This window comes from Bacillus rossius, chromosome 1 (assembly GCF_032445375.1).
Source record: "Bacillus rossius redtenbacheri isolate Brsri chromosome 1, Brsri_v3, whole genome shotgun sequence".
Taxonomy (NCBI): Eukaryota; Metazoa; Arthropoda; class Insecta; order Phasmatodea; family Bacillidae; genus Bacillus; species Bacillus rossius.
The window spans coordinates 375999066-376024344 of NC_086330.1; the positions used below are offsets into that span (position 1 = coordinate 375999066).

Sequence of the window (25279 nt, forward strand, 5' to 3'; positions counted from 1 at the left end):
CTGCGTACGGTTATGTATATTACTTGTGATTTATAACCTATGACGTTATAACTCCTGGGTGTTATAGGCCAGCCAATGAAACTGGGCATGGAACCTAACGTAACAATATGCACTTGGCTGCCCGCGCATTAGCGTCTGTCGTCGAATACACTAGTGACCAATACCAGACAGCCCTATACTAGCAACATAGGCAACACAACCTAGCGACAAGAGGCATGACTAAAAAAATAATACTTTACAGATAAATTGTTAATCATGGCTTATATTTTCTGGTGTAAACACGATTATTCTTATTTCTAGGAAATTGGAAACACTGGACGTTTATTTGCTTCCCCCCCCCCTCCCCGGTCAATGTATCAAAAATGTTCTCTAAGAGAAATAAACGTCGTAATGTTGGTACATCATCCATACTGGGCATACCGTCTGCCATCTACGGGACCGACGCAATAAAAAAGGCAGGGTTTCACGGGAAGCCATCTTTTCACAGACGAGAGAGCAAAACGTCCGATCGTGCATCTTCGGCTTTTTTTTTGTTCATTGTAAAAGGTTGGGTTAGCTACATTATAAATACTTTATAACATTGTGGACGGTTGATTTAGTTAGGATAGCTACATTAAAGATACTGTGAAATCATGTAAACGGTTTCCTAGCGCTGGATAGCTACATATTAAAAAGTTATTTGCTAAGCAACCATAAAATGATTTTACAGTATTTTTAACGTAGCTATACTTACCTAATATAACCAACCATCCACATTGTTTTAAAGTATTTATAATTTAGCTAACCTACTGAATAATTATTTTAATTACTTCTTGCTAATTTTAAGAATGACATCTTATAAGTTAAACCCGCGCATTTGGGGAATAAATGTCCGCGAATTTCCCCCCCCCCCCCCCCAAATAAATACACCTGTTGTGGTACGGAAAAAAAGAAAGGCGAGCATGAGCTTCGGGGAACTTCGGGTGCGGCTCTCTCGCCTGTGCAATGAAGGCTTGCCGCGAAGTGCGCACCGCCGCCGCCAGGCGAGGCAGCACGCGGGGCAGATGGACGCCCCCCCCCCCCCCCGCGGGCTAATGGCGCCGGCTGCAGGTGGACGCTCCCCTCCCCTCCCCACCCACACTCCCGCGCTGCTGCCAACCTCGCCGCCTTCTCACCAGGCCCGCGCCGCCTCACCCACCTTCTCCCGTCATTACTGTTTCAACTGATCTTTTTTTTTAATTTTAACTCAATTCCTCCCTTGCCTTCGTTGTTCTGCCACAAATATCTTCAACACATCTGCACTTAGGGTAATATCGTGGGTGTTGAAAATGCGCGCAAGTATTCGTGACTTTCATCACATGCACTCTTTTTTTTTTAGCACCCGTTGTGCATATCTGTTGAAAATACTTGTGTCAGAACAACAAATTCAAAGGAGGTATAGAGTTAAAATTGTAGAAATATCCCTTAGAAAAGTAACGGAAAAAAAAGAGAGAAAAAAAAACCTTTAGAATGTACTGTGATGTCGGCCTGGTGACAGTTGGAATTATTTCTGTTCAAGGACGACAGATGCTACCCGCTATGGAGTTTCTAGCTTTATAAACATAAATATTTGTATATTAAAAGATAACACCTTGCCCTTATTCGAGGAATGTTAAAATAGTTTGTCAAAGCTTCAAAACATTTTGCGCCTGCTGTACCTAAGTATTGAGCTTTTTGTCCATGCTTTGATGTAAGGTGAGCGAAGCGACATTATTAAAATTGCAAACAACCACTTAGCTTTGCTGCTAGTATTTTAACTACCAGCTTCTCACTAAGAGTATGTGTGCTTTCAAATTCCTTTAAGAATAATTTCAAAAGGCAATAATGTTTTGTGTGGTCCTATTTTATGTCCAATTTATGATGTATTTTGCATTTTCGTGATTATTATTTTTAAAGTAACAAAACTCACAGAATTACTGCATCGCCATTTTAGTTTCAACCTTGACTCTAAAACAAGCTTGTAACTTCTTATTTTGAAGTGGTAAGTGAACAGAATCGGACTCAGAGGCGGATCCAATGTTTGGGGGTTGTGAAGACCTCCTCCCCCAATTTTTTCCTGATCGTAACTTACCGTTCACTGAATGAAATGACGTTTTCTGGAGAGAACTGAAAAAAAAAACGTGATAAGAGCCACTATCTCCGTCACTGGGATGGTGATAATTTATATTTCTTACTAATATTACTTCTTTTGAGTAATAGGTACTTTTACAGCAATTCCGTCAAAACATGTTAGCAATGGTTCGGAATTTTATAAGAATGAACACCAGGCGATATCCTGCAACATTAACATTCAAACAAGTGATGGTGTCACGAGTATAGAACAGGAGCTACATTCCAGCCAATCTGAACTTACATTGAGTTTGTCTTCTGACAGTCATTACTGTCAACATCGATTCAAAAATGAACTTATGTAAACATAACCTGTCAACGCCACTCCCAACTGACAATGATTTAGGAAAAGTAGTTTCACAATTTTATGACCTTACGACTGAAAGAAAACACTCAGCAAGACTATTGAAAACTGTTCAGTTTAGGTAAAATCGTAACTAAACAGCCTAATTCCAATTCCAATACCATAACATACTTACTGATTTTTAAATATTTTTTGGGTAATTTGATTATTTAATAACTAATTCTTTAATCGTATAGCAATAAGCATTTCTTCAATATAAATTCAACGGCATATCTATAAATAGTATAAAACAAAGTCGCTGTCTGTTTCTCCGCTTACTTCATCTAAATCACGCAACGGATTTCGATACGGTTTTCACTAATGGAAAGAGCGTTAAACGAGAAAGGTTTGTATATATAATTTAGTAGATATTTTGTAAAAAAAAAAAGTCTGAACTTTGACGGTGGTTTGTCAATGAAGCAGTGCATCGCCCTATAGCAACGAACGGTTAGTAAAGATATCACGATTTCTTATTTTGTTTATTTATTCACTGTATAAATAGTATTTAAAAACGTCGTCGCATATTTATTGTCCCTGGTGTACATAATCCGAGTATTTGCTATTTTTTAGTAGGTAGTTAAGCTGAGTTTATGTTTTTTTCTTCTTTTTATTGAATTACGTAATGAATTTATTCAAATATCATTTTATTGATTTACGAGAGGTAATGTTGATTATTTGTGGCTTTAAGTCCATTTTTTTTTATTTCTTAAAATAAAACTTTTTTTTTTTTATAATTTTTAAGCTATTAATTTTTTCAACGTATTTATGACTCGAAGAAGTCGTCCGAATATAGGTCGTAGTCCGGAGATGCAATCAGAAAACCTTTACGTCTTAGTGAAGAAACCAAAAAAGAAAAGTAAATCTGGTTGTCTAATAGAATATAAAGTAATTCTATTAGAATAAATATGGAAAATTCTGTTGAACGATTGAATGTGAAGTTCATGTAAGTCGTGACATGGTTGGATATAGATCTCAGAAGGAGATTAATTTGTGAATAAATAAACTGAATTCTGCAATTAATTAAGATTCTTATCTATATTCTATAAATAGTATAAAACAAAGTCTGTCTGTTCGCTTACATCTTATAAACTACATAATTAATTTTAATGCCGTTTTAACAATAATTTAAATAGCTTCTTCCAGAAGGTTTATGTGTGTAAATTAAATACTGCTTGAAATAATAATACTCAATTTTAAAAAAATGTAGAGAAATCTCTGTGTTTTATAATGAAGTAACAAAAGACACTTGATGCTTATAGCCTATGTACAGACTTACTACTCTAAACGAGACACATTAATAAATGGCATTTTTAGTGTTATTCATGCTAAAGTCTTCTGAATTTTTTTGAAATTCTGTCAAGGAGAAAGTACGAGAGCATTAAAATACGAGTTTTTTGGACAACTTCAAAATATGAATAACGTATTGCTTAAGTTGCTTTATTTCACGCATGGTAAATAAATATATGGAAATTATATTATTCAATACTAAATATGTTTCATTTACTTTACAGTGGTGTCTGTATAGCTCTGTATTCTATAAATAACCTATATTTTGAAGAATGAAGTAAGTTTTAAATTCCTTGCATTACGTGCGCACTCAGCGATGTGACACAATAGTCGCATGTCCTACAGTACGCAAAGGTGGCCGGAACTGGCACACTTACTGGCCGGGATGCCCAGCTCCTAGCGCAGGCGGCTCACCGGCTTGCGGTGCGAGGGTTCTGGGTTCGAGGGGTGTTCATTTACAAACAGAGATTTCATTGATAAGATATGATAAAGATTCTAATAAGGAAAACTTACTATATGGCGGTTGGCGCAAGATGTAGGTCACACATCACATTAAAAAACCTGATCGGCGCAGTTGCCCTAAGACCGCCCCGGCGCAGTTGCCCTAAGGCCTCAGAGGCGCAGTTGCCCTAAGGCCGCAACTGGCGCAGTTGCCGTAAGACTGTTACTGGCGCAGTTGCCCTAAGGGTGCACTGACGCAATTGCCCTAAAGCTGCTACTGGCGCAGTTGCCCTAAGGCCACAACTGGCACAGTTGCCCTAAGGCTGTTACTGGCGCAGTTGCCCTAAGGCGGCACTGACGTAGTTGCCCTAAAGCCGTTACTGGCGTAGTTTCCCTAAGGCTGTTACTGGCGCAGTTGCCCTAAAGCCATTACTGGCGCAGTTGCCTTAAGGCCGCAACTGGCGCAGTTGCCTAAGGCCGCAACTGGCGCAGTTGCCCTAAGGCCGCAACTGGTGCAGTTGCCCTAAGACTGTTACTGGCGCAGTTGCCCTAAGGCTGTTACTGGCGCAGTTGCCCTAAGGCGGCACTGACGCAGTTGCCCTAAAGCCGACGCAGTTGCCCTAAAGCCGTTACTGGCGCAGTTACCCTAACGCCGTAACTGGCGCAGTTGCCCTATGGCTGTTACAAGCGCAGTTGCCCTAAGGCGGCGCTGACGCAGTTGCCATAAAGCCTCACCGGCGCAATTGCCCTAAGCGCCATCTTCGCTGCGAAGATTTCTGGGTAGCAATCCCGTGTTGGGCATGTAAGAAAGCGTAAAAGGTTTGTAATAGTTAAGTTTAGCTTGTAAGCGTAAATAAACAATAACATATTTGGGTTCATTGTAGCGTAGGGAAAGCTTGTGAACTACACTTCTCGGTCGCATCCATGCGTAATGAAGTATGTTTAAAGGTGTCAAACCGGACTAGTAGCGAATAAAAGAACGAGAGCGGCTTTGGGGTGGTTTTTTGTTTGACTGCGAGAGGGTAATCTCCCGTGAGTAATCTCCGTCCCCCCCTCAGTGCAGGGGAGGAGGGGAGGAGGGGAGGGGAGGGGGAAGAAGCCACCGCCGTGGACGTGTGCCGTTCGCGCCTGCGCAGTTGGCAGCGGCTACCTGCAGATCAGCCGAGCGCGCCCGAGCGGTCAGCGCCGAGCCGAGCCGAAGACATCCCCACCTTATCGCGCGCTTCGCTTGCCGGCCGCTCCTGCCGCCGAGACGCGGCGCGCCAGTCGCTCTTTTCGCGGAGATCAAGTAGCAGCGGTCAGTTGGAGGAGGGGCGCAGCGGCTGCGAGACGTGTTGAGTGCCGTCGTCTGTCATGTGCGTGCGTCTCGTAGCGTCTCTGCGCCGGTGCTGTTGACTCGCTGTCCCGGCGGAGCTGGGATGCTGTGGAAAGGTAGGCCTTTTTTTTTAACGATCTTGACTACACTGTGATTTTTCTTTTTGACAATTGTGCTTAAATCGGACGCTAAAAATATTTAACCCTCAACCGCCGACATGAAAATGTTCTCTAAAACACCGTCATGCCAATTTATTTGCGGTCCACCGTCTGTATCGTCGACTTCGTTCTTTTTCGTCAAATGTACCCTTTTTTCTTCGTAAAAAAACAATTCGAATCGTTTCGTTAAGTGTTCGGGTTGAAGGTATTTTTTGAAGTGTGTGTCTTGATATGTGACATCCGGGAGGCGGTTATCAATCTCGCCTTCACCGCACTGATAGTGATGCTGTTCGCTTGTCGCGAACGCGTTATCTCGAACACGCAGGAGGGAGCGTGCGTGAGTTGGCTAGCGTCGAAACAAACTGCACCCGCTCCAGCATATTTCCAACAATGCACTGATGACGGTTCTAGCAATTAATTATGTTTGGCGCCGCGTTGCATATATATCTGTCGCGTTTTCCGCTATAAGCCTTAGGTAGCGATGCTTAATATAATTATTTTTTCACGAGGTTTGCAATCTGGTTTTAATTAGAACGTAATCGGATGTCCGAGAGTTGCGCGGGAGATGTTTTTTTTTTTTTTTAACGCAAACAATTTGATAATAGGCTTGCTGCTCTTGCCTCGCGCTTCCTGTATTTATCTTGTACGGCGTCTTAATGAAACCGCCACTTTCACATAGCTGCATGCAACAATATAACGATGCAGGCTTGGCTGGCTCATGCCCAGCCAGCCTGCCCACGAGATGTGTTATCGCTTCCGCGAGATGATAGCATCGGGCGATAATGGATGCCTGTTAACGCATCATTAACTCCTGTTTCGACATGGCGCGCGAACGTTTTCAGTATCGGCCAGATGAGCCACGCCGCTCGGTTGGAAGGATTTCGTTTCATTAGTCTTGCTGTTTGTTGTTCCGCACGTACTACTTGCAACGACTTTGATTGTCTCGTGTCCGCAGTTCCATGGAGAATAATTCGCGTTATTGTTGGCAGATAAATAAATGAGTTGCAATGCCATCATCTCAGTTCAAAGCCAACACACTCGAGCGACGAGTATTCAGAACAATCTGTGTTGACAACTTTCCAAACGTTAAAAAATGGGGAAAGTTTAGACTGCGAAAGGTTTTAAAAGTGACGTCAGAGTTTAACGACTCAGCCATTACATGAGGGCTACTCATAGCTCATGAATAAGAGCCGTGTCGTAGGTTGGACTCGAACCATTATTACCAGTCGAACTGCTCGCCACATTAACACGGACCCTAATGCCCTACCATTCAGTCACTAAGAACCATTTACCAGCTCGTGTCTCCAGCAGAGTAAAAGGAGTCAGAAGGGCTCGTCCCAGTTTCCACGGAGGATGTAGGGAAAGGAAAACGTTTCTATTTAAACATTAAATGCCGTGCTACATTTCCGAACAACTGATGGAACGTTTTGTTTTCTCAACAATGACGTCAGTTGACTCTTACTGTGACTCATTTTCTCACTTATTTTTATTTTTGGAGTGCACTCAGAAACTTATTGTTAGATCTTAAAACCAGCGTTAGTCTGTTGGATGTACATTTTCGTGAACGGAAAGACATTGTGATTGGTTACGTATAAGCCTTTGCAGAGGAACATTTTAAGTTTTTTGACGTTCTATATGCTGTTACGACTGTTGCTATGTTATAGTTAAGTTATTTAAAAACTTAGAATATTATCGAAACAGTAGTTGTTTCAACTGTAGCACGTTTTCTGCATATGATTTAGCCGTGGAGTTTCGTATTACATCTGTGATATCTCTCGATGCTACCAAACACGTTGGTTGTAATTACGATGAGTTGTTAACCTACCGCTCAGCCAGATAAGTTGAAGAATTAGTTTACTTTTTCTCGCCAATAGCATACGTGTGGTATATTTTATTAGTCGTTTAAGTATAGAAAACAACTGAAGCATTTAAGTGTTGAAAAATGAACGATGGTAAATGCCGAAAGTTTACTAGGTACTTATTGGTATCCAGGCTTATACAAGTTTTTTTTTATTATTTGTGGAGCATTAATTATTGCAAGTGGATTTTATGCTTATGAAGGTAAAGTCGCGACTTCTGGAAATTAAGGTCGAATAGTAACTAATTCAACAAAGATTTTACACCTTATTAATGTGGCATACCTTACCTAACCAACCTGCAACTTAGTTACTATTAAACTGGTTTAACAAAAATACTTGTAATATTCAAACAATTATTCAATGTCTTCAGAAAACCACTATGTTTTGAATCTATCTGCCGATGCAGTTAATTTGGCATGTTTATCTGACTTGGTTCCGACAGTGACCTACACAATTGATCCCGTGTGTTAGGAGTGCAGGCGAGGCATAGGTATTGATCGGCGTGCGGGCAGCGACATTTCCACCAGGCGGGAGTCGGGACGCGATAAGCCCTGAGGCGCTGGTATGTCCGCCGAGCAGCCGACCTCAGGAGAAGCTATGTCTATACGTTACTGACATAGCTGCATGGACTGTGAGCAGTCATGCATAAGCTACTACCAGGTAAACAAAACCAACGTTGAAAAAATTTTTTCACTTTATTTGGGTTGCCACATACTTTTTGGTGTAAACATACAATAAATTTGACATCATCTACTCATTTATTTGAAACATGTTTTTTTTTATTTTAATATAAAACAGGATTCCGTGTTTTTCACACAGTTTAAATTTCTTTTACTATGAAATTAGTCGAGTAGTTAAATTGATATTATAAACCTAAAACATTTGATTTAAACCTTTAACCCAGGTGTTTTTTTTTTTTTTTGCTAGTAGTTATGAGCCAATCCCAAACCGCATAAAACATGTTTTCAGTTTGCGCTGTAAGAGTCTCACTTCTGTACGTCCCGCCTGTTCTGTGGCCGACGCGTGGAGGGTCGCGGGTTCGAAACCACCCCCTCGGGTCGCTAGCCCTTGTCGCCTCCAGAGCGGTTCTTGGTGGTTGCGTCGTCCTCGCAAACTGCGTGAGGAGGCGACATGCAACATGTTCGCCAACCGCATTTTATAGCAGCCGTTTATAAATTTGCGCAAGGCGCGATAACGCAACGCAAGTGTTGTTCAACTTCTAAATTTCTTGCGATTTAGATAGCCATATTTGAAGATAAGTGTTCCAAATACTAGACGTTATTTGCATATAAGAGAACGATGTTTTTACTAGTATAGGATACATAATGTTTACACTTGTTAAACTCTAGTATAGTGAAAGAAAATGAAACTTTTAAATCAAATTGGGCAAATTTCGTTTGTTCTCATGATAATATGAATCATCAAAAAAGCCCTTGGTAGAAATTTGTTTTTTCTACTGTTTTACAGTTTGAAGATTTAGGGGTTGGTGACGTGTTGCGACTTGCGTGCTTCATGAACGTTTGCGATCGTCTTGCGTTTTGTTTCGTTCGTTGCGTAGTTTATGAACCCAGCCCTAGGCCCGGTGACGAGCGAGAACCTCGTGTCTGTGACGTCACTCGCCGGACCCGGATTGTCTGCATCTCGGAGCTGTGGTCGTCACCTCGTGTGTGTGTGTGTGTGTGTGTGTGTGAGGCGGGACCAGCTAGCTGGTGCTTCTGCCGCGCACTCTGCTCCCGGCGCATCTGAGCGGTGACAGTGACATTGTGCGTCTGAGGAGTGAAGATACACGGTGTGATGCAAAGTTCCTCGGGTGCGTTCAAGAACCCCTGTACACACAGAACAAGGAGGGAAATAAAGAAGTGCGACTTCTTACAGTGGAAACTGAAACCATGTTTCACGCGACATGTGTCGCTATCTGTTGGCCGGGTCCATAACTACCAGCAAATAAAAAATCGCAAGGTTCTTGTTAATATGTTTTTTTTGTTTTATTAAGTTATCTCCTTGGCGGCGCAAAATTAATTTAATCGATGCGAAAATACTTAATGCGGTTTTGTAATTAACCGTCATGTCATAAATAAAAGAGTAGGAGGTGCAAAAAATTGTATTACACACCACAAAATTAGTGGCTACCTAACTAGAGTGAATTTTCACTGGTTTGTTTGCCTGATAGTAGCTTATACATTACTTCTCCTAATAAATTAATGTAATTATGACAGCAATATATTATAAAAACTGCTATCTAGCGGACGGGTCCATAACTACTTAAAAAAACTAGGTCTCAGCCTCTCCCCCGAGGCTGCACCGGAAGTATTCTGCGTGTCCCGGAAAGAGCACCCTGGTGGCAGGGGACCGCGAGTGAGGGGCGGTTAGGGGTCGCGCAGCGCCGAGAAGCAAGAGTCGCGCTCTGTGGTCACCGCAGGCCGCAGATAAGGGCGTGGTCGCCTCCAGACCCGGCCAGGTTCGCGTGTGCGAGACTCCAGCAGCGGGCAGCCCGCTTGCTGCGTGGACTGGGCGAAACAAGAGTTGCATTACCACGTCATCACCAACGTATTGACAAGCTACAATCATACATCATACATGTCTATAAGGAAACATGCATGACTTGATGTAAGCTTTTGGACATACGCCATTGCTAAGCACATGTATGTCTGTAGAAGCAAACTACAAAAAACCCAAAAGACAAAAAACAAACAAATTAAGCATAAAATTGCTGTTGTCAACAGGATATAAACACTACATAATATTCCATAACAGGAATATGGTCAACAAACAAAGAAAAATGGACTAAGAAAACGAAAAAACCCCACAAATGATGATAGCACAAAAATATTGAACCCAAAAAAATTCAGCACAACAGTTTAAACGAGACAAAAACACGACCAAACGAAAAGACGAAACAAACACAACAGTTTTCTAAAACAGAAACAAGCGACGTTTCGGAAACTGCTATCTGCTCCCGTCCTCAGGCAGAGACGCACATGGTTCGAAAACACAGGACAGGTGCGACAGGAAACAGTTGAGTACAGACCTTTTAACATTGTGTTTAATAAAAACTGGTTTAGCAGTAGGAAAAACTTAAGTTGTTTCCCTGTACGAGCGAGTGAAATAGGTTTCCTGTAGCAGCCCCTGATTGGCCACATCTCACATCACAGCCAGTACATTAGAGGTGTAAAAGTAACGAAAAAAAGGCGTACCCGTATGTATTCGTTACTATAACAATTAGTACTCGATACTATCGTATCGTTACGTTGCTCGTTACTTACGATACCTCATAACTTGCTATGCTATGTTAGAGCAACGAATCGAGTCGTATTGCGTACGCGTACAGTATGACGTCGCGGCGTCGCAACATTCGTAATTTGTAGAAAACAAACTGCGTAAAATGCATTTTTTTCACTTTTCCGTATTTTGAACCAGACTTGTGTTTTAAGTCATTCGAAATTCAATTTGATTTAATAGGTAAAGTGTAGAACTACAAGTGAACTGTTGACGGAATCTACTAAATTTGCAATGGATTATCTATTCTGAAAATTTTAACCGTGAGCTTATGTTACATCAAAATAACATCGCAATCCATTATGCGTCTATTGTAATGAAAAAGCAACAAATAGGCGTCGAAAATTATTCATTGACAATAAATTTTAAACAAGATTCTAACGATAAATCCCATAGTACGAAATATGCGAGTAAGGAAATGCATTCGTGTGTAACGTTTCGTTACTCGGTAATGGATGGCGCACCCGTTACTCAGTTACCGAATACATGCGGTTTGCTACGAGAAGCTTAAGATGTACATCAAGTTCTGTCCCTGCCCGAACACGCCCGAATATTCACCTTCGGCCAACCTCGGGATTTGTTTTATTTTTGCGCAGGAAAAATGAATTCAAATATTAAAAGTGGTCGGTTATGTTAGCTACATTAAAACACCATGGGCGGTTAGTTAGGTTGGTATAGCTACATTAAAATAAACAGAGAAATATCAATATATGTAAATGAACCCGAGGTTGGCCGAAGGTGAATGTTCGGGCGTGTTCGGGCAGGGACAGAGCTTGATGTACATCTGAGACTTCCCGTGAAGAGAAGCCTTCCCCTACACAGACCGCTTCTGTGGCCTCGCGGCACAGCGCGTGCGCAGAGACCTGTGTTTCGCCAGTCTCGGCCGAGCGGCAGTTAGCGCCCTCTCGACAACACTTCGCCCGAAACAAAGAATTCGGAAGTAGAGCTCCGTGGCCGAGCAAAGAAAGAAAGAGAGAAATAAAAAGATACACCTTTCGTGGGTTTCCATTGCCACAGTGTTTAGAAAACTGCGAATTTCCCCTCGCTGTAGAAATTGGCAAGTTTTTTTTGCTGCAAAGTAAAACGTCCTTCGCTTGTTAATTGCGGTGTTACAAAGCTCTATCTATTTTATCCTGTTTGTTTATATCACATCCTTCCACCGTTTGTCAAAAGTTCAAAATAACTAAATTGTAAATATGTAAGTATTCATTGTTGAATAGCGTTTGATATTGTTAATGTACAATTGAGGATCGCAGGATTTCATGGCCAAGAAACCTCACTCACATCCAGTTAAATTTTCGCTTATGTTTAAGTAATAACGGTCAAAAATAAACACCGCGTTCAATTTAAGGAAATCCTACCTTCGGAATAATTTAGTAATTATTATAACATTTAATTAGTAGCCTCGATTTTCTTCGGGAGGTGAAACACGCGCTCGAAGTGACACACAAACCCAACATTTTGCAAGTAAAGTTTTGTAAAACGCTCAAGACTATATTGTGCCGGCCTTGGAATTGTTTAAAAAGTGTAAGATTTTTTAAAATCTCATTAGAACAATCAATTCGTTTAAGTGAAGGCTACGTTTTATACATATATACTTATAAAAATACTTATATATACTTATATACTTATATATATTTGCTTGGTCTTAAAATCAGTTTTTACTTTAAGGCCAACACCGCTTCGAGACATAGAATTCCTACTAAACTGTTAAACATGTTCACCTTAAATTATAAAGAACACTGGTTAGAAATGATCTTCGTAAATTTATGAATACCGAGTTATCTTGGAACACTAAGTAACGGTAATATTTAACAATACTCAAAATTAAAGAAAGAATAGTCTGTAGTGAAAATACTATTCCTTTTGTACGTGACGGTTACTGTTCGCAAGGGAACTCAGAAACCGGAAGTCTGAATGAGTAGCAGTGTCTATAGTCTGAAACCAAGAAGGAGGAAAACTGTGAAAACCTGGAATTGTCAATGAATTTTGAATTCGTGGAAAAATCAGGAAATAGTCGGGTAGATACCTGTGTTACTTTAGATGATTTAAATGAAATGTTAGACCAATGCTAATCCTCAAAATATTTTGGTCGGTGAAAAATTCAGAAAGAACTGGATAAGTCACGGAAAAAAAATGCCTGTCATGGGGACTGTCAACAGAAGTGAAAACTTAAAACTTTGTTTTTAAATGTGTAATATGACATCATTTCTACGTCAAATGTACATAAGAAAATGATTGTGGTATCATATCAGTACGATGTCAGCATGATATCATTTATCCTTACATCATTTTTTAGTCACAACAGATGTCAGTGGTATGTCAAAATTACGTAAAAATTCATTACCTAGCTATGACTTACCAGTGATGTCAGACCTAGGTCATGTATTCACATGGTCAAATAACTTCACTTACTGCTACTACAGCATGATGCGAACTCACAAGATTTTACCCATCCATAAAAGAGTCCAACACGCACATGATACAGTCGAGTATATACAATGTATTAGTGTATATATGCGTAAAGGTATACATGTACGTCGCCAGTCTGGCGCAAAACGTCACTGGCATGTCGGTGAAGTGAACCCGTAAGTTTTGCTCCTACCAAAAATCTCTCAACGCGGCTAAAGAAGTTTTCATTTCAAAGGGAATATATTCTGTGCGTGGGTTTTGCTTGGACAATACGTTTGCTGTAATGTAATTTCTAACGAGACACCGCCTGTGAAGATGACGAAGGAAATGTCGCTACTGATCGTTGGAACTACTTCAGACTCACGCAACACTGGTGGATATTTACATCCAGGGAAACCCTGGCGCCCATTACCAGGAGGCAAGAGCGGACACGGCTGAGGAAAAACTGCCTTATCGCGCGCAGGAAAGGAAACTCAAAGCCCGTGATGCTGGAATCACAATGACGCGACGCGACGCGACGCGACGGATGCGATATCGCGTTATTTAGAACCGCGCGGCAAACTAAAATAAACCATCTGTATAAATAAAAATCTAAATGTTCGTTCGTTCAAAATCTTGAATCTCAGAAAATTCTTCATTATTTTGAAAATTTGACTCTACGTTGCATTTGAATGTTCGCGTGGTTTATATACTTACGTCACTTACGTGACAGGTAGAAAGATAAAAATAGAGATGGATAAAAACATAGATTTTTAATATTTTCATTTATATAGAGTGATATATGTATATATGTATATGGGAAGAGATAGAGATATAATATGTATATAGATGTATACAAATTTAAAAAAAAATGACGGATACAAAATTGCGACGCATGCCGGCATTAGCTAATTTTATATAAAATATTTCTGATCATTACGTATGCACCACACATACGACAGCAGTGAATGTTTGCTATATTATTGATGTGTTAACATATTAGCTTGCGGTATGGGAAGCCTTCTTTTCACAGACGAGAGAGCCAAACGTCCGATCGTGCATCTTCGGTTTTTTTAGCTACATTATAAATACTTTAAAACATTGTGGACGGTTGATTTGGTTAGGATAGCTACATTAAAGATACTGTGAAATCATGTAAACAAAAAAGCGAGCATGAACTTCGGGTAACTTCGGCTGTAGCTCTCTCGTCTGTGAAATGAAGACTTCCCCTCGCGGTATACGGCATTTAGTAGGCGATTTCGTGAAAATGGAACGGAAATGTGACAAAGATGGCGGATCGAAGAGTTGCAAAATAAACCCTTATACATACATATTGGTGTGTCGAATGAAACTTTGAAAGTGGAACTACCCTGGGATATATTTGTCAACTTAAATAGTCAAAGTAAAAAGTGATATCAAGTATTAAAAAAAGTAAGAAAACTGGCCTCACACGATAAAAAAAAAAACCATCCTCCTTTCTGACTGCAAGTAGTCCTGATGGCGCAGTGGTTATACGCGCGCTTGGTAATCTGTAGGGATGGTTCAAATCACCGGGGAAACATTTTTTTTATTATAGCTTAATAATATATAAAATGCTATTATTATATATTATATAATATATTAGGTTAAGGTTTGTTTGTAGGAATATTTACAGGTTGTTTTCAGTCGTTTAAGCAAAACCAAATACACAAACATGTACTTAGTGTTATAATATGTTTTAAAATGTTTCAGGTTAATAGTTTAGTAATACCATTGAAGTATAACATCTAACGTGTGCGGAATATTTATAGTATTAACTGTTGAGTGAATTTTTAACAAGATGGACAGTACTTCAAAAAAATTCCAAGTCAAAAATTAAGCGCAAAGCGGGGATTTATTGGACAGAAACTTTTAATTCGATAAATTCTTAAAATATAGCGCCATGTCCGGAATCTTTAGAGATCCTACAAAATGTTACATTTCTTTGGCACCACGTTCTTCCCAACACAAGTTTCCAATAGTACCACCTTGTTAAACAGAATAATAGTTAGGTCTTAAAAATTGGAAGAAAAAGGTTTACCTTTTTTTTTTTAAATGAATAGTTGTATATTTATTTTAAAGAATTATACGTGAAATTTGGTGTCAGTTTCGTACTATACAAATATGGACTTCAAACAGCATTCCGCTCTAAATCTACTATTAAAAGTATTGTTACCAAGGTGAAACCAGCCACAGAAAAATTACAAACTCACAACTGTGTGTATCAGATCCCCTGTGAATGTGGCCACATGTACATAGGTGAAACTGGCAGAGCTCTATCCACCCGAATCAAAGAACACAAAAACAACTGCAAGAAGGGTGAAACCCTAAAATCCAGACTTGCTGAACATACATGGGAAAATAGCCACAAAATTCTCTGGGAAGACTCCACACACTCATACAGGAATCCGATAAAATAAAAAGGAAAATCAAAGAATCAGCCTTCATTATTAGCAATAAAAATATTTTCAGCCAGCAGAGCATTGAATTAAAAAAATATGTGGATCCCTTTGATAAAGAGAGAAACATCCCTGCAGCACAAAACAATAACCAATACTTAATCTACCATAACCAATCCGCTTTAACTCCATGGTGCACAGCCAATGGGGAGATAGCTCGTCTGCCATTGGCTGAGCAAGATGTAGCCCTTTCTCTGATAAATACCCTCATTTTTCCAGCCCCTACTCAGTCGCACCTGTGTTTCCGTACCATGTGCGTCTCTGCCTGAGGACGGGAGCAGATTGCAGTTCCCGAAACGTCGCTTGTTTCTGTTTTGGTAAAACTATAGTGTTCGTTTCGTCTTTTCGTTTTGTCGTGTTTTTGTCTCGTTTCAACTGTTGTGCTGAATTATTTTGGGTTCAATATTTTTGTGCTGTCATCATTTGTGTTTTTTTTTTTTTTATCTTTCTATTCTGTTTTGGAAAACTTTGTGTTTGTTTCGTCTTTTCGTTTTGTCGTGTTTTTGTTTCGTTTCAACCGTTGTGCTGAATTTTTTTTGGGTTCATTATTTCTGTGTCGTCATCATTTGTGTTTTTTTTTTCGTTCTCTTAGTACATTTTTTTTTGTTTTTCTTTGTTTGCTGACCATATTCCTGTTACGGAATATTTTGTGGTGTTTATCCTTGTTGACAACAGCAATTTTTTCTTAATTTGTGTTTTTTTGGCTTTATTGGGTATTTTTATTTTTTTATTTTTTAGTTTTTAGTTTTTCTTCAACAGAAAAAGTTCTTTGCAATGGCGTATGTTCAAAAACTTACATCAAGTCATGCACTCCCATTGCACAACTCTTTCAAAGATAATTTCGTATTATAATTTGCTCGTTACAAATCACTGGCGAGTACTGAATGACTCTCACTTTTTTTTCAATCGACATGTTTCAGAGAATCATTTGATTCGAATTTTTCATGAATTCGGAAACATCGCTGCGTGAACACAGCTCATAAGATTTCTCAGATAATTTTCAATAAACAAAACCTTTAAAAAATATACTTTAGAAATAATATAAAAGGATTTAGTGTAACCTTAAATCGGAAATAAACTCGTGATGCACAGGTACTTCACTAAGGGCGTAACTGCGACTGGATGGAGTGTTTGTCGCTCCACGTCGCAGGTGCTTCGCGCGCGGTTGGCGGGGAAACTGTTTATTCGCGTCGCGCACGTCGCGTACGTCGCGTACGTCGCGCTATTGCGATTTCCGCGTAAATGGTCGAAGCTCTTAGAATTATCAGAGCTTCAGCTAATTGGCTCTTTGCCCCTTCTCGTATTGTCCCCAACATTCTTTCCGATTAAAAAAAAAAAACCTTAAGAATTTAAAATTTTTGTAGCCTTTCGCGGCCATATCTGAAACACTTGAAAAACGTTATAACGAATCTTTAAGATTGGAAATGAACTAATTATACTGACGTTGAAAACTGCTATGAACTCCACACTACCTGAACAGAAATCGATTTCGGAAATATTTTCTTGTTGAAGAAAATTGTTGTTGAAGAAAATTGTTATGGATCACTGGTTTGCTTTTTTTTTGGCGTAACTTTATTGTATTTAAGTTATTTCGTGCGTGAATGTGAAATAATATTCAAATTTAATTGAATTATTTTGAGCAAAATTAATAATATAAAAACACTTTTATTTATGGACAGATTTTACGGATACTAATTATGATTAGGAATAAACATTATGTTAATATAAATATAAAAGTGGGATATTTTATAAAGTACAACTCTAACATCATTTACCATTATATACTAAAAAAACTTTTTTTTTTGTGTGGAAAATAAAGAGAATAGTTCTTGAGTAACATCGGTAACTAAGGACAGAGGAATCGGAGAAAATTACTTGTGAGAAAGTGTAAGATTTGGTTTAGCTACTTGTTTGTGTAAGCTAAGATGGCAGATTCAAGAATTACGTGGCTACAAATTCGTGTAGAGTTACGGGAAGATACATATATTATTGCGACAATATTGCTTTAAAAATTAGGGAAACAAACCTGACAAGAAATATTGAACTGTTAACCTCTATATTATTTTTCTTTATGTCTTGCAAGATGTTATTTGCAACAGCAATCATTGTGCTAACTGCCACTCTTAATTTACACGGACGTAACTCGTTAAATTAAATGTTGCATAAATATCAATTTTTTTTAGCGATCATGCCACTTGAAACTTTTATTGCTGAATTATATTAGAACTATCTTTGTTTTTGGCAACGTACGTACATAAAGGACTTGTTATGCTTACATGTTTGTGTAAATATTTCCTTCACACGCACTTTCAAGTTAGACGGCAATGCAGACATTATATTATTAGTTATTAATATTTAAAATTCTTCTACGAAATTTATATGTAAATGCATAATATTATAGTTTACATTAAAGCCGTAAAAAATCGAACTTGTGAGATATTTAATTAAAATTTAACCTAGCACTGTAAACTAAAACACATAATAATTTGAACCAAGTTTTTATCTCTATATTACGTCTAAATAAGGTATTGCGAATCACAGAGTGCTGCGTCCATATAGCGTACAACTTGACATTTACAATGTGCCTGGCCATCTGCAAACAAAGCGCGTATATATTATATAGTTTTTTATTTACCCTCTTACAGGTCAGCCAAGGGCGGGTTTACCACAGACACGTGTATTTCATAAACCTACATTGACATATTTAAATAATTGTATAATACATACATAATCAAATATAACAATTTTATAAATACATTTAAATAATTCATAAACGAAAATTAGAAACAGGAAAACTCTAATAACTGTAATTACATAGCCAATGATTAGCATAGTTTTATTTAGATTGCACTTCTAAAGTACAAACCTCAAAAAAAATATGGTTTGACTTTAGTTTTATTGTAGTATTGTCTTAGCAGCACTAATAGGAGAATGTAATCAGATCTATAACCCGAAGGTGAGTGTGAAATATATATTTACACAAAATTTTAAGCATAAAATTTTTATATGTACCTAATTTTCCAAAATTAAAATTAGTTTTACTATAATTTATCGATAAAATTTTCAAGCTGCATGATATTTTAAACATTTATATTAGGTAACATTCATTTCAACGAGTTAGGCCCGCAAGTTAAATAGTGGCAGTACACTGTAATTATAGTCTGGTTGCTGTTTGAAGACAAACATGCAAAGCATAAATCAAAATAATATACAGAGAATAGTAGTTCACTATTTCTTGTCAGAATGTTTCCCTAACGTTGAAAGTAATATTTTCGCAATATGTAGCCATGTAATTTGTAGCCATGATTTAATTTGTGAACTTTTGAACGCGCCTGGTAGATCAGCTGCGGCAATGTCTGAGCTGCAGTAGCTTATTGAATGGTTGTTCACATCCTCAAATTTACGGCAGTTTTTATTTGCGTGATGTTCACTTCCGTAAACATCCTTGTGCGAATATAAACGTGTTGTTTTTTTTTAATGTGTTTGTTTCGTCTTTTCGTTTTGTCGTGTTTTTGTCTCGTTTAAACTGCTGTGCTGAATTTTTTTGGGTTCATTTTTTTTGTGCTGGCATCATTTGTGGTTTTTTTTTTTCGTTCTCTTCTGTTTTGGAAAACTATTGTGTTTGTTTCGTCTTTTGGTTTTTTCGGGTTTTTGTTTCGTTTCAACTGTTGTGTTGAATTTTAATTGGGTTTAATATTTTTTTGTGCTGTCATCATTTGTGGGGGTTTTTTCGTTCTGTTTTTCCATTTTTCTTTGTTTTTCTTTGTTTGTTGACCATTTTCCTGTTATGGAATATTATTTGGTGTTTATATCCTATTGACAACAGCAATTTATTGCTTAATTTGTGTTTTTTGTCTTTTGGGTTATTTGTAGTTTTCTTCTACAGACATACATGTGCTTAGCAATTGCGTATGTCCAAAAGCTTACATCAAGTAATAAACAGAACTATTATAAAGATATAACGCATATGTTGTGCGATGTTATTGTGTGATGGCCCTAAGTTTAAAATCTCGGTTGCGTATTATTATTCTACCTATTTCGGTAATATAACGAAGACAACAGGAGAATGAGTGTGAAGAACGACTAATAAACATTTGTAATGGTTTAACAAAATCATGCATTAGTATCTGTAATTCCCCCAGATCATGTAACATCGTAAAACATAACTTGTTAAAATTAAAGTTGCCTGTATGATGGCACACTATTGCAAATGTCAATTAACTTATCCGCAACATGTATTATACTGTTATAGCACAATTTTGAATAAGATCTCAGGGAAAACAAACTTCATGATGCACTGTTAACACAGTCGGTATTACAAGATGTCTACACTCCGGACCACTAGTCTTGGTATTATTAATGTAATATAGTATTAAAATATGTAGAACTCCACTATCACATAGGTACAATTTTGAATAGTCTTAAACAATATGAAAATTCCTATATCTATGATATTTTAACATTTGTTAAAGAGTAGCTTCAATGCGAATAAATACATATTGTTAAGGATTCATGACTCTCAAAGCAGGAATGATCTCACCTTGAAGCTGTCGTATTGTCTAAACCAAATCATTCATTTATGAAATAAAATCTGTTACTCTTGAATTGTAAAGCACACATGTATTTTGACGTGATAACGTCTTATAAATCGTTGAACGCCGGCTGCACGCACGAAAAGGCATGACTCATTGTCACGTTCCGCCTGAGCCGAGCATGCAAGAACCGACCAACCACCGAGCGAGAAATTCTTCTATGATATCAAACTGGTTGAGGCGGCCTTTTTTTTTAACTAATTGTTCGTGATTATATTTAAACAAATTATTTAAATTAAATTTGCAAAAAAACTGTAAATAATATTTGAAAATTAAAAAGTATGCAATATTTCATCAATGTTTTCTTATGACGTTATCACGTAAAATTATCGTCCGTAATCCGACTTTACAGACAAACCACCCCCCCCCCACATTTTTTTTAATATCACTGGTTTCAACAACACACTACATCGTTCCTAACTTCCTCATTCCAAAGACAAGGTCCTGCTATTATGTCAATAGTCTTCATAAGAAACTAAAGCAGAGAGATCGCTGAAAGTGGTCCATAGATATCTGGAACAGACAAGGTCCTGCTATTATGTTAATAGTCTCCATAAGTAACTAAATCAAAGAGATCGCTAAAAGCGGTCCATAGATATCTGGAACAGACAAGGTCCTGCTATTATGTTAATAGTCTCCATAAGAAACTAAAGCAGAGAGATCGCTAAAAGTGGTCCATAGATATCTGGAACAGACAAGATCCTGCTATTATGTTAATAGTCTCCATAAGTAACTAAATCAAAGAGATCGCTGAAAGCGGTCCATAGATATCTGTAACAGACAAGGTCCTGCTATTATTTTAATAGTCTCCATAAGAAACTAAAGCAGAGAGATCGCTAGAAGCGGTCCATAGATATCTGTAACAGACAAGGTCCTGCTATTAGGTTAATAGTCTCCATAAGAAACTAAAGCAGAGAGATCGCTGAAAGTGGTCCATAGATATCTGTAACAGACAAGGTCCTGCTATTATGTTAATAGTCTCCATAAGAAACTAAAGCAGAGAGATCGCTAGAAGCGGTCCATAGATATCTGTAACAGACAAGGTCCTGCTATTAGGTTAATAGTCTCCATAAGAAACTAAAGCAGAGAGATCGCTAGAAGCGGTCCATAGATATCTGTAACAGACAATGTCCTGCTATTATGTTAATAGTCTCCATAAGAAACTAAAGCAGAGAGATCGCTAGAAGCGGTCCATAGATATCTGTAACAGACAATGTCCTGCTATTATGTTAATAGTCTCCATAAGAAACTAAAGCAGAGAGATCGCTAGAAGCGGTCCATAGATATTTGTAACAGACAATGTCCTGCTATTATGTTAATAGTCTCCATAAGAAACTAAAGCAGAGAGATCGCTAGAAGCGGTCCATAGATATCTGTAACAGACAATGTCCTGCTATTATGTTAATAGTCTCCATAAGAAACTAAAGCAGAGAGATCGCTAGAAGCGGTCCATAGATATCTGTAACAGACAAGGTCCTGCTATTAGGTTAATAGTCTCCATAAGAAACTAAAGCAGAGAGATCGCTGAAAGTGGTCCATAGATATCTGTAACAGACAAGGTCCTGCTATTATGTTAATAGTCTCCATAAGAAACTAAAGCAGAGAGATCGCTAGAAGCGGTCCATAGATATTTGTAACAGACAAGGTCCTGCTATTAGGTTAATAGTCTCCATAAGAAACTAAAGCAGAGAGATCGCTAGAAGCGGTCCATAGATATCTGTAACAGACAATGTCCTGCTATTATGTTAATAGTCTCCATAAGAAACTAAAGCAGAGAGATCGCTAAAAGCGGTCCATAGATATGGGGAACAGAACGCGCAGACTGGCGACGCCACGTGTTGGAGACGAGGAGGTGCGCCGGCCGAGCGCTGCACGCGGACCCCACCAGGCGATGTGCGGGACTTCTTCCTGTGACGCGGCAGGATGTGTGTGTTTGGGCGCCGCGGGGGTGGAGGGTGGCCGTCGAGGGCGGGTAATGGGGCTGTTGTGGCGAGGATCACGCGCGGATATCTGCCACCACCCCCTCCTTCCGTCGCGCTTCCTCTCAATTGTTCTAGCCGATTAGCGTCTCCAGTATTCTGGAATCTACGTCTGGAAGCCCATATTCGTCCACGAGTACACGAGATTTGACACGAACATAGCCATACAGTTAACCCATGTATTAGAATCTCTGAAAGTTCAGGAGCCATATATACTTTTGTGAGCAGTTCTACCTTTAGATTTTATTTTAACACTAGCCAACAACCCGTGGAATCGCACGCACAATCTCAGGGCATCGCTGGTGTCTGACCGTTGAAAGCAAAAAAGTACGTGATTTTATTCGACACAGTTAATTGTCAGGCATATAGAAGAATTAATCCACAACAGGAAGACTCTTCGAAGGTCCAGAACCTTCTCGGGACATTCTAGAACATCCTGGAAGATTCTAGAACATTGTGGAACATTCTGGCCAGTCTCAGTCACTTCGGCACTCAGTTCACGGACTTCCCGTAAGAAGTCCATTGGTGTGATGCCCTCTTTTGACGCCCATATCTTGGAACCCAGCCCCTACTGATGGAGGCCTACCATACACACAACCCTCATAGGGCGGCAAGGGTGCGGTATGAATTATAGCGGCACGCACGGGCAAACCACGCTTACATTTTTATACTTATATATTGATTAAATTACTAAACAATAACCATATAGGAACTTGGTACAATACCAGTAATTGTAGTTAACTCATTACAAATTAAACACCGTCCAGGTTTCTTGGTCCCAGTCATTTATGTACACAGCAAAAATTATTGGCAGATGTTTTAAAAACCACTGTAGAGTCATAAATGGATATCTTGGCAGAAGTTAGTGGCCGGCAGGGAAATGTTAGTCGCCCTTCGTTGTGATGGATTGATTTGCTGTTTAACAACTCCGTAATTGGAATTCCCAAAGCGAGACTCAGCATTGTTCGGATTAGCTGGATTGTGGCAATGCTCTAGGAGATGGCGAAGGTTAGTTGGAAGAGTACAGATGTAGCGCGTGCTAGTGGAAGCGTGAGAAAAAAACCGAACCGTCGGCAGGCAAAGACAGGAATAATTTCTCTTCCCAATATGGCGGTAATAATGTCCACTCTGCGTTGATATGGACAAAATAAGAGTGTGTAAATATGGCGCAGTTAGCTGTGTCGTGATTTTACACCACGCGCCTGTCGTCCGGCTGTAAGCGATCCTCGTGGGAGGTTCAGGAAGCTCACGAATACTCTAGCTGCAAGCAATTTTTTTTATATAATTAACTGTTAAATGATTGCTGGTAATTTAATAACATTCCGTGTCAAAAATCAGGCCCAAAGCCGGAGTTTCATATTTTTTTCAAATCTTTTTCGCTTTTATCTGAGCCGATTCATTATTCGCTCTGCAAATCGAATGATTCGATAGTCGACGTAGCTGCTTGGGCAACGAATTCTAGCGGCGGGTGCGGTAAATGAACGTGATTCGCGTCGATAAATTCAGTTGAAAACTCAATTTGCGTATATATGTATCACGCTCGGCATTATTTTAAAGAATTGTACTTAAAATTTCGTGTCCGAGTTTCGTTCAAGAAAGGTTTATTTGAGGAAATTTGCGTGAAATTTACAAAATTTTCAAATCAAAATTCCCTTATTTAAAAATTGGCTTTTCAAAGTTTGCAGAACTGAGGCCTAAGAACTGCATTATTGCTGGTGCCAGTGGCACTCATCTGTCTGTGTGTGCACTGCACACCAGAACATAAAACTCAAGTTTTTAGGAGGTAGTTTAAATAAATTGACACTTCCTGGCTCTGAAAGTTCTCTATCGAGATACAAGGAATATACGGCTAAATTTATGTGCAATCCAACATTATAAGCATGCTTCTTAAATTAATGTGACTACTGTACCGATATTGATGAATTTAAAGAAGCGTAAACCGGGTTTTTCGAGGAGGATATGATTGACAACATCACTTACAAACAATGGATTACTTTTGACCGATGCAATTTCTAACATTTACCAAACCATTTATGAGTTTGTTCAAGAACTTGCAATTAACTAAGAAACCTTAATAAAAAAAAACATTACTTTGTTGCTAAACGACAATCAAGTTTTTTCTCTGAAAAAATCTTTGTTGGAAGAAAGTGAAGCTGTACTAACATTGGAATTTTCCGAAAATTATTCGTTTGTTCAACAAGATGAGACTCAAAAGTTTCATTGGAACAATTCTATGGCTACTGTGCACCCTTTTGTAGTATGTTTCAAGGAAAGCAATCAATAAACAGGAAAACCATAGCTAGTTCACCAGAGTTTTGTATTTATATCAGACTGCCTAACACACAATACTGTCATTGTTCATGCTTTCCAGAATTAGTTTATCCTATTTCTGAAAAATTATTTGCAGAATTTTAAAAAAGCTGTACAATTTTTTCAGATGGCTCAGCTGCACAGTACAAAAATCGTAAGAATTTTCTGAACCTTTGCTATTACAAAGAGGACTTTGACGGACTTGAGGCTGAGTGGCACTTGTAGCTACATCACATGGGAAGAGAGTTTGTGATGGAGTTGGAGGAACGGTAAAAAGGCTTGCTGCCAAAGCCAGCCTCCAAAATCCTTTTAAAAAAATCTAATTCTAACACCATTTCAGAAATTCCATGCCTTCATCCCTCTAGATCTAAATAGGGTCAAAACCAAAATTTACTCATTTTCTGATGATTCGGAAACTCTTAGGGTACAGATCAGCTCTGGTGATGAAGACATTTCATTTGAAGAAATTGCCAGAAATTGTGTGTGGTGTCACTTGTGCTTACGATAAGGAGTGGTGGTTGGCGCATATTGACTCAAAAGACGATGTTGAAACATAAGTTCGTGTTTCCTTTCTTCACACAAAAAGACCATCGCCATCATTCACATATCCTAGGAGAGCAGATACCTTAGCACTGCCAATAAACTGTATTTTGTGCAAATTACATCCAACCACAGCAACAGGTGGAACCCACCAAGTTGCAGCAGATGAGACGGCCGAAGCAGC

General features: G+C 38.8%; 1 protein-coding gene across 1 annotated transcript in view; it reads left to right on the forward strand.

Annotated features, from left to right (window-relative positions):
- The first annotated feature begins 5450 nt into the window (after positions 1-5450).
- LOC134528539 (ras-responsive element-binding protein 1-like) overlaps positions 5451-25279 on the forward strand; it is a 129198-nt gene continuing 109369 nt past the window's right edge. Inside the window, exon 1 of the mRNA XM_063362256.1 lies at positions 5451-5629. The gene's annotated coding sequence lies outside the window, so the exon portion shown is untranslated. The remainder of the gene's footprint in view (positions 5630-25279) is intronic.